The sequence below is a fragment of the Erinaceus europaeus genome, chromosome 7 (genome assembly GCF_950295315.1).
Source record: "Erinaceus europaeus chromosome 7, mEriEur2.1, whole genome shotgun sequence".
Taxonomy (NCBI): Eukaryota; Metazoa; Chordata; class Mammalia; order Eulipotyphla; family Erinaceidae; genus Erinaceus; species Erinaceus europaeus.
In genome coordinates this window covers 84,933,571-84,948,704 of record NC_080168.1, presented here as the reverse complement: position 1 = coordinate 84,948,704, position 15,134 = coordinate 84,933,571, and the positions used below count along the sequence as shown (strand labels likewise).

At 43.2% G+C, this 15,134-nt stretch overlaps 1 long non-coding RNA gene across 2 annotated transcripts in view; it reads right to left on the bottom strand.

The window, feature by feature from the left end:
- Window positions 1-15,134, bottom strand: part of LOC132539293 (uncharacterized) — a 113,923-nt gene that overhangs the window by 93,324 nt on the left and 5,465 nt on the right. For both annotated transcript variants that reach the window (XR_009550551.1, XR_009550550.1), the window contains exon 2: window positions 2,124-2,162. This is a non-coding gene — a long non-coding RNA (uncharacterized LOC132539293). The remainder of the gene's footprint in view (window positions 1-2,123; window positions 2,163-15,134) is intronic.

Genomic DNA, 15,134 nt, shown 5'->3' with positions numbered 1-15,134 from the left:
AAAAAAAAAAAGATTTATTGGGGCTGAGGTGTTGGCACACCTGGGTAAGCACACACATTACAGTGCGCAAGGAACCTGGTTCAAGCCTCTGGTCCCGCCTGTAGGGTGAAGTTTTCATGAGTGGTGAAGTAAGCCTGCAGGTGACTCTCTGTGTCTTTCCCTCTTTATCCCCCCTCCCTCCTCAGTTTCTCTCTGTCTCTATCTAATAAATAAATAAATAAAATTTTTAATGATTTATTTACTTACTGATAGGGAAGGAGAACCAGAACATCACTTTGGTATAGGTGCTATTAATCTCTGAACTCAGCACCTCATGCTTGTAAGACCTGTACTCTTCTGCTGCACCACTTACCGGACTACCCAAGTTGCTTGTTTCTTTTGCCGCTGCCTACAAGATCTCCGAAGCCCAGTTACAGCAGTCCTCATGCCCACATGACCATCAGCTGAGCTAGCCCAGCTGTTCTAGACTAGTCAGCATCACAGTCAGAAGTACATGCAGGTGGGAGAGTCACAAAGGTCTATCATGACGTCCCAGTACTTCCAGAGTGCAGGACACTGGCGCCCAGGAGAACAAGTCTTTCACTAAGTCTTAGTTGGTCTTCCTCAAGCAGAACTAGCAAGGAGCTTTAAGCTTGTGGACTCTGGATCCAGATTTGGATTGTGATTGTGCTCAGACCTAGCCCTGGACACGCCATTCCACCCTATGAATGACTAGATAGTGATGTTGCTTCTTCCATTGTGATCATTTCAGATTCACTTCAGGAACTGTTTTCATCAGTCAATACATTTCTAAGAGGTCAGTATATCTAACTCTGCCTCCTAGAAGAGGTCTCACAAAATACATCCCTGGCTTCTTCCACCTCCCAGAAGAAAACAAAACTGAAGAAGCAGACTAGGAATGCCTCCAAGAGACATACTTAACTTCCAAAAGCTCCCTTATGTCTGTGTGGTAAAATGGTCTTAGAACTTTCATGTGATCTTCAGCCTCATCCTGGAGGTGACTTGGTGCTCTATTTCTACAAATCCATATGAGTCACAGTTGTTTAGACTGGAAGGGACCCCAGAGATGATATATGCCATTATCTACATAGCCCACTATCACAGATGAGAAGCCATGACAACAAACATTCACTGACCATGTACTCTGTCTCCAGGACAAAGTGAGACTTTTACACAGTACTTCCTTTAATCCCTCCTCCATGCCCTTCAAAGCTGGTACTTTTATTACACACATTTGACACATGATACTTCAAGAGTGGCTAAGTGGGAGGCCAGGGAGGTGGCTCAGAGGCCTAGAGCATGGTTTGCATGAGTTAAGCCTGGGGTTCGAAGATCCCCAGTACTGCCTAAAAGCAAATAGAACAAAACACTAAGGAGAACTCTGACTGGAGCTGGTATATTGCACCAAAGTAAGAGACTCTGGGGTGAGTGGGAAGGGTTCAGGTCCTAAAATATGATGGCAGAGGAGGACCTAGCGGAGGGGGGTGAACTGTTATGTGGAAAACTGGGAAATGTTACACATGTACAAACTATTGTATTTTGCCCAATAAGGAAAACTGTGGGGGAGGGGAGCATATAGAACATCATAAACAGTGCAGCAGTGCTTTGACCTCTCATTCCACTATTCACTCATTTTTCAATTAAAAAAAAAAAAAAGCAACCAAGTGATGTATTCTGTGGCACTGTCTTGTCTCTATCTTGTCTGCTGAGCTCTAACCCACTGCACGGAGTTAGATTCTGATGCCATGGAGAGTTTCCAGACTCCAGGATGTGGGCAAGAGCCTCTTTGTGCTGGTGTTGTCATTCTGGACACAAGTCACAATCACAGAAAATCCTGCATCTATTTGCATGATAAGCCTGGCAGAATTGTTATTTCTTAGTGTTGGTGTTGAATTATCAGATGCAAGCACTGTAAAAAAAATTTTAGAGGCCACTCAGCCTCCAACCACTTTTTAGGAATAAAAGGATAAGACCTAGAATGAAAAAAAAAAAAGTTTCCCTAGCACTCTCAGATGGCCACAGAGAAATAGAGCGAGGAGACACGGTGTGAAGTTTAAAGGACTAAGCTGTTTTATTTACTCCCCCTCCCCTCCACCCCCCATAGTGCAGCTAGACCTACTCACCTGGTGTTAGTGACTGCTGAGCTATGTCATCATCCTTTCCTGAAAAAGAAAAAAAATCCCTTTTCAGTTGAGAGTATTAACCTTTTGGAGACCTCGAGTTTTATTCCAGAATTTATGGGGCATGTAGCTCAAGGGTATAATGTGACTTAACTTGAAAAAGGTCAGTTTCTTCTTCAGGGATTGCCAGAAATCTGATAGTAATGCTATACATTTATACATTTATTTATACAGAGTGATTTCCACCAAGGGAAGAAAATAGAAGATTTTATTATCTCTTGGTTATGTTTTGAAGTGATAGTCAATTTGCAGAGAGATGGGCGACTTCCCAGGGCAGGAGAATATGTGGGGAGTAGGCAGAAAGCTCAGCCCCTGGCTGCAAGGAATTTCGAGACCTTGAGATATTTTCCCTTTTGTTCTCACATAAAAACAAAGAGCAGAGACTGGGTGGTGGTGTGCCTGGTTGAGCACACAAGTCACTATGCACAAGGACCTAGGATCAAATCCCACCTGCAGGATGGAAGCTTCTCTCATAGTGAAGCAGTGTGGCAAGTGTCTCTCTCACCCTCTCTACCTCCCCTTCCTCTCTCAAATTTCTCTCTGTCCTATCAAATAAAAATTAATTAATTAGTTAATTAACTTTTAAAATGGTATAGAGAAATAAGTAATTTTACCCTGTACTGAAAGCTAGTAAATGCAAAAGTCAAAAGAAAGAAAACAAAGAGCAACAGTATAACTGAGAGCTCCCTGTCTTCCTCAAGACTGTTAATTAAATCTAGAAAAGAAAAAGAAGGGGACCAGGTGGTGATGCACCTGTTTAAGTGCACATATTACAGTGTGCAAGGACCCCAGTTCAAGCCCCTGGTCCCCACTGGCAGGGAGAAATCTTCACAAGTGCTGAAGCAGGGCTGCAGATGTTTCTGTCTCTTCCCCACACTAGCTCCCCTATCCTCTCAAATTTCTCTCTGATTCTATCCAATAATAAATAAATAAAATAAAAAGGTTAAAAATTGAAAAAAAAAAGAATAGAATATGGAGAAAACAGAAAGACAATAAGAATAGATGGAAAGAAGTGAATAGGAAAGAAAATGGTCTGGATATAGATCACTTGGTAAAGCACATGCCTTGCTATGCTTGAGGCCCAGGTTCAAGTCCCAGAAGAATGGGAATGAATGACATCTGTGGAGATACATGGGTGGTGGAGCAGTGCTCTGCTGTCTCTTCACTTTTTATCTCTATCTCTAGCCCTCACCTCTCTCTGTGTGTGTCTCTCTCTCTTTCTCTCTCTGTCTCTGTCTCTCTCTCTCTATATGTATGTATATATATATATATATATATATATATATATATATATATATTCTATCTACCTCTATTTCTATCTAACTTTATATCTATCTTTCTCTTTCATAAAAACTTGGACTGGGGAGACCCTCGAATGGTAGCATGAGCATGTGAGCTCATTCCCCAGCATCAGATTAAATAAAAAGAAAGAAAACAAAACACAAAAACACAATGAGATAGGAAAAGGGCAACTATGCCATAGCCAGGGAGTGTCCCTATATAACCGGATGATTCAGCAGGTGTAGGAAGGCCTCCAAGTAAGCAGGCAGAACCCCCAATCCAGACATAATGATAAGGATCCAAGCAGACAGAGGATAGAAATCTGACACAACGAACTGAAAGAGACAACTCCCTGCAAGGTCTCATGGGCCTAGGCCACATCCTTGAGGTCAGAAACAGATGGAGGAGTAAGAACAAAACAATGACCAACACAAGCTCAATCCAACCAACCAGGAGAGAGGGCCTGTTGTCAGAACTAGGACCAAGGGAAGTGGTGCCTTGAGACAAGACACAGAGGTGAGAACTGGGTCTCCAGGAGAGGGAGGGGCCAGTATGAAGACTTTGTGAGGTTAAGCTGCAAAGCTACAGAACAAGGATCCAGAATGTTCTAAATTCCCTCTGCTGTGGCCACAACTCCTTCCTGATTCTGTCAAGTTTGAGTGGGCAGGAAAAAGGTGGGACTGGAACCAGGAGGTGGTATGCCTGCTTGAGTGCACATGTTATAAGGACTCAGGTTCAAGCCCCTGTCTTCCGTGTGGGGTGTGTGTGTGTGTGTGTGTGTGTTGGGGTATGGGGGGGGGGGCTTCATGAGTGGTGAAGCAGGTCTTCAATATCTCTCTCCTTTCCTATCTACCTCCCCCTCCCATCTCAATTTCTCTGTCTCTACCCAGTAAATTAAATTAAAAGAAAAAAAAAAAGAAAAAAGATTTTTAAAAGATTGGGACCAAGGAACCTGAGGTGTGAGAAGACAGAAAAGATGGCAGGTATGAAGGGGCCAATTACAGTGGGATGGAGACACACATACTGGGGCCATGTAGGCAGTTCTGAAACTGAGTTTGTCAAATAGAAGCCCATCCACAGCAAAGAGTCCAAAAGCCACAGCACCAAATGCCAGGCAAAATAAGGAATGGATGACAATGTCAGGAATGTTTATATTGACACAGAGAACATGCAGCCCAAGGGAAGCAGTAAATGAATTTAAATATTTAAATGCCACATGAAAGAAAGTCTAGACGCATTCTGTGTGTCTAGTCAAACAGAACTGAGCCCAGTGGGTGGAATTCCCAGGGAGCAGCTTCAAATCTCAGTATAAGGGGACCATTTGCACACCCTGTCGGTGATGGCTCCTGAAACTCAGTCATTTTGTATTCATTCCACAGTGCACACTAATAAGGGCAGCAATGCATTCTGGTCTGTCCCACATGGTGCCTATTTGCCTGTGCAGGGGGTGGGACTGGTTCCCATCTGGTCAGCACACCCTTCACTCTTAAATAGAACTGATTTCAGTAATAATAATAATAATAACAACTATATTAATTTCTATGATCCCCTACTTAATGAACACCTGCAGGAACTAGAATGAGCATAATCAGATACCACCCTATCTTTGATGGGCTCATCGTCTAGTCAGAAATGAAGATGTTGGGAGTCAGGCAGTAGCACAGCAGGTTAAGCGCAGGTGGCGCAAGCACAAGGACAGGCATCAGGATATGGGTTCAAGTCCCTGGATCCCTACCTGCAAGGGAGTCGCTTCACAAGCTCACAAGCGGTGAAGCAGGTCTGCTGGTGTCTATCTTTCTCTCCCCTTCTCTGTCTTCCCCACCTCTCTCCATTTCTCTCTGTCCTATCTAACACAACAACATTAATAGCAACAACAGTAACCACAACAATAAAACAAGGGCAGCAAAAGGGAATAAATAAAATATTTTTAAAAGAAAAAGAGAAGAAATGGAGATGTCAAAAGAAAAGTTGGAATATAATGTGGTAAGAACTATTTCACCTAATTCTAGTGGTGTAGACACTAATTTCAACATCAAGATGAAAATGATTTCAGGGGCTGAGTGGTGGCACACCTGGTTGAGCATACATGTTACAATGCTCAAGGACCGGGGTCCCCACCTGTAAGGGGAAAGCTTTGCAAGTGGTGAAGCTGTGTTGCAGGTGTCTCTCTGTCTCTGTCCCTCTCTATTGCCCCCTTCCCTCTGGATTTCTGGGTGTTTCTATCCAATAAATAAATAAATATAATAGAAAAATAAATAAATAAAATAAAACTGTCTGTTTAGTTCTTTAATAGAAGATGAAAAGGATTTCATAACCTGTTCATTCATTCATTTAATAGATATGTGCTAGAAAATTGTTGCATCCAAGGTACAGGTACCACTGTTACAATACTCAATAATAGAGAGTCCCTTTCTGGGCTGGAGAGACAGCATAACGATTATGCAAAAGGCTTTCATGCCTGAGGCTCCAAGGTCCCAGTTTCAGTCCCTAGCACCACCAGAAGCTAGCGTTGAGCAGTACTCTGTAACTTTATACTGTGTACCTTTCTGTCTATATCTCTCTTATTAAAATAAAATAATAATGATAGAATTCCATTCTTCTCTCAAAAAAAGGTTATGACCAATGAGCCAATGAACTTTTTATTTTAAAATATGTACTTGATGGGTAGATTTTTGTTATGCATATTCAACTAAACCATACTTTTAGAAACTTTCAATCATTAATCCTAAACAAGTGAGCTATGGGCTTATATGGTGATTATTGAGAGCATCTCCAGAGAGGAAACACGTAAACCAAGACCCAAGAAAACATCTAACTATATAACAAGATACCTAGATACCAAACTTGCTTCATCACCAAACGATACTTTATACCATTTCTTCAGAGTCATTGGTTAGGGGCAAAGATAAGAATAGAGGCCTGTGGAACTGGCTAGAGATTCTCTTAATCACCATTATGGAGATGGCGAGAGGTATTATTTATATAATAAACAACATGCACAGACAGTCAGAATGGACACTGGCTATAGGCAATCTGGTCACCACACCATGAAGAAAGGTTGAATGCCAGCCCTGGGCAGAAGAATTCTACCTGTCTTTCTGGAGGAAGATTCTGGCCAACCTGCTTTCAGAGAAGACTTTGTTCTAGAGAGGACAGCACTGAGCACAAATGGAGGACCTTTGACAAGTGGCCTAGTAAATTAGCTTCTAAGTGTGCACACTCTAAGCCTGACCCTGTGCCCACTCTCTCCCAGGACAGCAATCCTGAATCAGTCAAAGGTTCTCAATCAATGCTCTTCTAACACCCAGAAGAAGGTCACAAGTATGCATGTCTGTCTTTCTCGCCTGGAGCTTTCTTTACCTACCTCCCAGTTGACTGAGGAATTCAGTGAATCCCCTTGCACATCAGGTTATATGTTTCATTGGGGTTGCTATCCTTCCCCCCTCCAAAAAAAATACTGGAGAGAAACACCATCTGATATGTTTTCCAAGAAAAAAAAAAAAAAGGAAAGGAAGAAGGTATCTATCTCTGACTCCACCCAAGGCTTTTCCATTGCAGAATATTAGCTTTGTCAGGATGACATAGCAGCAAGCTTACCTCAGACACACAAACTATAACTAGTGCCAGACAATCAGGGAACCATGTCAAGAGCTGGAGAAGTAGCATCCTGGGTAGGGTGTATGTCTTGTCATGCCCAAGACCCAAGTTTGTGGGAGTGATATGGCAGAAGCACTGTTCTCCCTCTCTGTCTCAGTCTAGCTGTCTGCAGGAAAAAGAGGCTTAAGAGCAGTGAAATTATGCATGTGATGCACCTCAAGTTTTCAGCAACTTTATATAATAAGTAAAGACCAGGTTTTGATTCAGTGTAAAGTCCCCTTCTGGGGAATAGAGTTATTTTGTTTTTTAATGCCTTTCACTAGGCTTGTCACTGGGGCACAGTGCCTACAACTTTCTTTCAATCATCCTTCCTTCCTTCCTTCCTTTCTTTCTTTGTTTCTTTCTTTCCCTCTTTCTTTCTTTCTTTCTTTCTTTCTTACTTATTATTGAATAGAAACACAGAGAAATTAAAAGGGAAAAGAAAGATAGAGAGAGAAAGAGACAGAGAGATACCTGCAGCCTTGCATCAACCACTTGTGAAGCTTTCCACTTACAGGTGGGGACCAGAGACTCAAACCCAGGTCCTTGTGCACTGTAACATGTGTGCTCAATCAGGTTTTTTTCTTTTATTTTCATAGGTCAGAGAGAAATTGAGGAGGAAGTGGGGGATAGAGAAGGAGAGAGAGAAAGAGAGATACCTGCAGCAGTGCTTCACCACTCCTAAAGCTTCCCCCTTGAAGATAGGGAGCAGGGATTTGAACCTTGCTCATGGTAATGTGTGCTCTCAGTGGGGTGCACCACCACTCGGGCTCAGGAAAGTGTTTTCTATTAATACATCTATCCCAGCATTTCTATTAATACACTGATACCTTACTCAGTTTGTGTTCCTCATTAATGATTCATTCAAGGTGTGTTTGTAGAGTGACTGTTGCACGTTTACTGGTGCAGTGGTTGGTCATGTGATCCAGCAAACTCAGCCCACACACAATCAGTCACTGCCCCAACAAATTGGGTGACCAAACACTCAATCTTCATCCCCCTTTGCTTTGCCAAGTAGGCAGTCAGTACCACCCGTGTAGCTCTGAGTCCTGCCAGCTGCTCAACTATCTTAACATCTGGCTTAGAGCCCTAGAGACCCAGCAGGCAGGAGCAGAATGGGCCTGAGTGAAAGAGATGTTGGTGACATCATGTTGTTTCTTTCTGCCTCAGACCCACTTCTCCTTCAGTGCTCCTCTGAAATGGTAACTGAAGTCACTGGGTGGCTCCACCTCAGCCCAGCCCAGCCCAGCCCAGCCCAGCCCAGCTGCTACGCACGCGCGCGCACACACACACACACACACACACACACACACACACATGGTCATTGTACCAAGGGCTTTTCAGTGACCAAGGCTTCCACTGTGCCATAAAATTCAAAATCTGAACCCTGCATATAACTGCAGATAATACAATCCCCACCCTCCCAAACCTTCAGCAGTAAGAACAGATATCTGAGAAATGCAACCCAAACTAATTCCTTGTACATAATATTCAACTTCTGTTTTTATCTTTTTCCTGTTTCCAATCTGGATGGATGTTGGGGTCTCCAGCTGTTCCTGTCCATCAAATTGTCAGTATTACCTTTCTGGGAAAACATTTTTCCTGATGCAGCATTTTTGCACCAGCTTAGCACCTGATGCATTAGTGCTTCTTATCACCTAGCAATATTTGTCATCCAAAGGGCTGAGTTTCGTGGTTACCATCAAGCAGGGAATGTCTGTTTGTGGATTTCACTGCAGACCATACTTACACCACAGAAAAGGACTCTATAGGAGACAATCCAGGCGCTATTAGAGATCAAAAAGTCTGAGCTACTGGGTTCCACCATATCTCTTCACTGGCATCTGCCCCTTCTCTTCCCTGCCCCTGCCTCTGTTTTCATGCCACAGGCAACTTTGCAAGTAATTTCGGGTTCTGGACACATGGAACATGTTCAGCAAATACTTGATCATTTTATTTCAATCACTAGACAAAAAAGGCTGCTCCATGGCAGGAGAGATAGCTCACTAGGAAGGGTGTGCTATTTGCTGTGAGTGCTGGCAGGTTCAAACTCTGGCACCACATGCAAGGTGCTGTGTCACTGTAACCAGCTCCAGTGCTTGGGTATCTCTCTCTCTCTCTCTCTCTCTCTCTCTCTCTCTCTGACTTAGAAGGCAGCCCACAGTGGAGAATATGTTTATGTGTGAGGCCCCAGTTGGGTGAAAAAAAAGAAGGAAGGGAAAAGAAAAGGTAGGTTGGGCTGGGCCCCAAGTTCTAGATGCTACTAGGTGTTGGGTTGGGAATGCTGTGCTTTACTGATTGTAAACAAGAGGGACTGTGGGCCATGTATATAATTAGCATACAGCTAAACTCTTGAGGGATTGTGGATATATGACATTATTTATGTGAGCAATTGGAGGAATTTCGCTCTTTTTTCTGTGCCTTCTTTGCTGTTGCTGTTCCTGTCAAAACCTTTTTCCAGGACCTGAGAATACTGTAGCTGAATGCTGGTGAACTAAGTTTAAGGACTCATGGCTACATCCACATGTCTAGGTAGCCTTTTTCTCCTGTCTTCTCTTCATGGTTTTTATTTTTTTAATAAACCTGCTGCTTTTATAACTCCCAGCAATAGCCCTCAGTAGTTCTTACTTTTTTTTCTACAACTAGGATCGCACCTTGACCTCCCTAGGCAGATGACCACCCCAGTGTATCCCAGAACCTCACCTCTGTGTAGCCCTTCCCTACTACACAAAGATAGAAACAGGCTCAGGGTATGGATAAACCTGTCAATGCTCATGTCCAGTGGAGAAGGAATTGTTAAAACTCCTTTCTGCACCCAAAAATAATTCTGGTAAATACTTCCAGAGGAAGAAATGTGAGGGGAAGATGACCAGAGGTCCCTGAACCCCAATTCCATCAGGACCGGGAATTTTTGTGACCTGGAACCTTTGTTTTTAACCTATGACTGAGTAGGAAGAGAATCTGAAGAACACCTGGGGAAGTCAGATGCTGTTTCTCTTTTCTGAGAGGGAAGAAGAAAAAGAAAAGACACCTAGAAGTAGTAATAGGTGCAGGTGTAGCTTAGAAAGGAAGTAAAGGCAGGGCCTTAGAAGTGAATAAAAAAAGGCATCAGCTTCCATATAGTTATCCATCTTTGCCTAAATGGGCCACATGCTTCCCTGGCCTTTTCATTTTCCTGATAAAAAAATTAAAATATCAGGAGGGAAAACTCTATGAAGTACATTTAGATAGAGCTGGGAGTAGGGAGTGGGAGGAAGGACTTTAACAATGGAATAAAAGTCACTAATTTCAGTCTTATAAATAAAATTTAAAAAGAAGAAATCATGGGACATATTCAATGGAGGACTACTCAGAATTTTAAAAACTATAATGTGTCCTTTGGGACTAAACAGATAAAACTGGCCATGATTATGCTTAGTAAAGTAAGGAAGGAAGTGAAGGACACTATGGGGTGATTTCACTCATATGTAATGGACAGATAATTGAAACACATGAACATGAAAAGAGGAAAGATAGATAGATAGATAGATAGATAGATAGATAGATAGATAGATAGATAGATAGATAGAAATAGATAGATAGATAGATAGATAGATAGATAGATAGATAGATATAGTCAATCCATATCTATGACCTTGGAGAACCATTAGAGGGGGTCAAAAGCACAGAACTTCGGTGGCTGAAGTGGTGTGGAATTACACCTCTATTATGTTATGTCATGATTGAATTACTATTAAAATATATATTTTAAAGAGGGGGTAGGCAGTGCACACCTGGTTAAGGACACATTACTATGCACAGGGACCTGAGTTTGAGCCCCTGCTCACTACCTAAGAAAGAACAGGGTTGGTGGGAAGCTTCACAAGTGGTGAAGCAAGCACTGCAGGTGTTTCTCTATCTCTCTCCCTCTCTATTTCCCCCTCTCTTCTCAATTTCTCTCTGGCCTATCAAATAAAATGGCTGCCAGAAGTGGGGCTGGGGGGCAGAGTTTGTTGTGCAGGCACTGAGCCCCAGTGACAACTCTGGTGGCAAATAATATTAAAAAAGTAAATTTAAAAGGTCAGGTTGGAGAGACAACAAAATGGTTATTCAAAAGACTTTCATGCTTAAGGTTCCAAAATCCCAGGTTCAATCTCTAGCAACACCAGAAGCCAGAACTGAGCAGTTCTCTGATGTGTGTGTGTGTGTGTGTGTGTGTGTGTGTGTGTGTGTGTATTCCTCTCTATATCTCTTTCATTAAAAGCAAAATAAATTTAATTTAAAAATAAAAAAGAAAGGAAAGGTCACTGCTGAGAGGAACAATGCTGGTCACAGATCTGGGACCCAACAGGAAACTCAGAATTCTGTCACACAGAGCAAGAGCTTCATTGTGTAGATGAGAGAAACTGAGAAAAAGAGAAGTGAAGTAATCATCCGAGCTCACCAGGCAATAGAACACCTCCTGCTTCCAATCCACAGGACATCGTGATGATAGAAATGCCCCACTTACTCTCCCATGGTCCACATGTCCCAGGCTTTCATGTGATGGGTAAAGCTACCAGGGCCTTAAGGATTCGGCTACTAGAATCCTTCATTCCAAACATGGGAAATTTCCCAATGCAGGGAAAGCCAATGAGACTCTCTTTGCCCTAAACAGTTCTCTATGATTTTGCAACCCTGGCTGTGCACCAGCATTGCTCCCTGGGCGGGTTCTCTGGGCTTGGCGAGGCTGAGGACTCTTGCCTGTTTGGGGCTTGCCTGGGGCTTGTTTGTCTCTGATTGTTTGTATGTTTGTTCTCCCAGGGACTCTGATGTCTTGCAGGTTTGGAGGATGCCAATCTCATCCACTGAGTCTCCTCCTGACCCACACCCACACAAGGTGGCATGGAGTGTGGACTCGAGATGCTCCCAGGTGTCTCCAGAATTGCCACTAAAGTCTCCTATCAGAATATGAGTCAAGAATAGTAACACTTTGGCCTATCAATTAGCTCACTTGGATAGTGCACTGTTTAGCCATATATGTGACCCATATTCAAATCCAGCCCCTACAGCATTGAAGGTGCTTCATTGCTGAAGTCTCTCTCTTTCTGTCTTTCCTCTCTCTCAGTCCCTCTCTCCCTCCCTGACTTCATCATCATCTTCATCATCATCATCATCATAGTAGAGGGGTTGAGTGGTTCTGCACCTGACAGAATATACATGTTATCATGAACAAGGACCCAGTGATCCCAATGGTTCAAGGTCACGGTTTCCACCTATGGGGGGAAGCTTCACAATCAATAAAGAAGTGCTGCAGGTGTCTCTCTTTCTCTCTCTCTCTCTCCCTCTCTCCTCCTTCCCTCTTAATTTCTCCCTGTCTTTACCAAATAAATAAATCACTTTTTAAAAATAGTAACACTTAGGGTAGATAACATTGACTGTTATAGAATGGTGCACTTGAAGATCCTCCTGAGGAAATTCTCTCCAGTGTCTGGTACCCTGACTCAGAGAGGGCCCCAGCATTGCCTCCCTGGCCAGTAAACAGCTGGAGAAGCTGCCTGCTGGGCTGAGAGCTCAGAAAACAGCAGCAGCAACAGCAGACGGGCAGAACATTAAATCTGTGTACTAGGGTGGACTACCTCTTGCCAGTGTCGAGTCCCTTTGCTTCCTCTCTCCTTGGACGCTCATTCTCTCTTCCTGTCCCTTTTCCATGTAATCTTGGGGTTGCCAAGAAGATCCTGAACTGTGCACACTCAGCAATGGGAGCAATTCATCCTGAATGCTCTGTCAGACTATGGGTCATGCTTTCTGGCTGATTGAGGTTACTAAGCAACATCCATGTCTCTCAGGATAATGATCTCCCTCTGTTTCCAAGGAAGGGGACATGACATGGGGCTTGTACCAATCTGGGGAGTGGGGTGTGCCCAACTGTGTAGTTTCCTGGATCAATCATCCATTCCTTTTATGAGACCTGGGGCTGGTAGTCAGCTCCCTCCCGAGCTGTGATTTGAACTAAAGTTTCTATTTCACAGCAGCCTGGATGGCAGAAGGCAGTAGTAGCTGGCTGTGTGGGGAGGTGGGGTCCCATCACTCCTGAAAGGTCTAGTAACTCTCAATGCTAATAGAGAGATCACATACATTTTGACTACAGAAGGCTTCACTCATGTTTGGAAAATAGAAGAATAAAGCAGACAAGTTTGCAAATGGTAGATGAGGTGTGCTGACACCAATTTGGGGGAGATAGTGAAAGTGTGCCCCTATGACAATGACCTTGTAAAACACAATTTCTTTAATATTAAATAAATAAAACTAAAAAAAATAAGTCTGTTGAGATTTTTATATTCCAGTCTCTTTTACAGGCTATGAAAATACAAAGGCACAGAGGGCTTTAGGGTAATGAAACTGTTCTGCATCATAGTATAATGCAGGTACATGTCTATGAACATTTGTCCAGACTCACAGAATTTGTATGCCAGAAGGAATCTGAAGAAAGTCAAGGACATGGGGTGATAACGTATCAAGGTAGTTCACCAATTGCCACAAATGTGTCACTCTGGTGCAGGAGCCCACAGCAGGGAGGCTGTGCCTGAATGGGACTAGGGGTCAACAAGAACTCTCTGTACTTTCAACTTGCTGTCAAAAATCAAAATCTCTAGGGCACCAAAGTAAAAACCCTGTGGTGAGAGGGAGGGTGGACATGCAGCTTCCTGGGCCGGTGGGGGGTGGGGGTGGTCGGGTGGGATGGGACACAGTCTTTTGGTGGTGGGAATGGTGTTTATGTACACTCCTAGTAAAGTGTAGTCATATAAATCACTAGTTAATTAATATGAGAGGGGGAAAATTAATTGTATGTCTCAAAGTTTTTAAAACACTGACTGAGTCTTTTTAATATACAGGCTGTGTATTTGATATGTGAACTCTCTCAAAAGCCTAGACCAAGTAAACCAGAAGCAACCAGTGGCACAGCTATATAAGATACTGGGTACTATACAGCAAACCCTAACAAAAGGACTTTTCAAAGTTAACACAATTACCAAATAATGTGATGATAACATTAACTATCCATTGTCTTTTTGAACCCTAAGATAGCAGGAACCTCACATCTCCACTATAGAGCCTATATTTCCCCCAGTCCTAGAACCTTAGGATAGGGCCCACTTTCCCGCATGCCTCTCCCAATCCATATCAAATAATATTGCATCTGCCGATTGCAACCTAATCAACGCAAGAATTACCACCTCAACATGCTTCAGCTCAGATTGTGTCCAGAGACTTCACGTGTGGAATGACAACCCTTCAGCTTCATTACTCGGGTAAGACCTTTCCTTTCATAGTATTCTCTAATTCCATCCCAGGTGGATCACTTTCTAACAAAGTCCCCAAACCTAGATATAGACCAGGTTCTCTGAGAGAGAGCATATGTTCACACGTATCCCTAAACTAGTGCAGAATGTATACCTGAAAGCAGAAGTACACTAGAGTTTGCAGTGAGTACCCCCTAACACTTCCTCTCCACTATTCCAAGCTTTGGGTCCATGATTGCTCAACAATTTGTTTGGCTTTGTATGTTAACTCTCTTTTCAGTCACCAGGTTCCAGATGCCATCAGGATGCCGGCCAGGCTTCCCTGGACTGAAGACCCCACCAATGTGTCCTGAAGCTCCGCTTCCCCAGAGACCCACCCTTCTGTGGAAAGAGAGAGGCAGACTGGGACAGAAGAGAGACCAGAAGCCAGACAGAAGCCAGACCTTCTACCTTCTGCAACCCACAATGACCCTGGGTCCATGCTCCCAGAGGGATAGAGAATGGGAAAGCTATCAAGGGAGGGGAGGGGATATGGAGATTGGGTGGTGGGAATTGTGTGGAGTTATACCCCTCCTACCCTATGGTTTTGTTAATTTATCCTTTCTTAAATAAAAAATAAATTTAAAAAAATCAAAATATCTAAATTTCACAAGTCTCTAAGATCATGTCTTCCACTCTGCAGCCACACCAAAAAGAGGTTCATAAATGCACACTGAATGGAAGCATCAATGGCAGGGCAGTCACTTCCCTGCAACCAAGACAAACAGATGAAGGA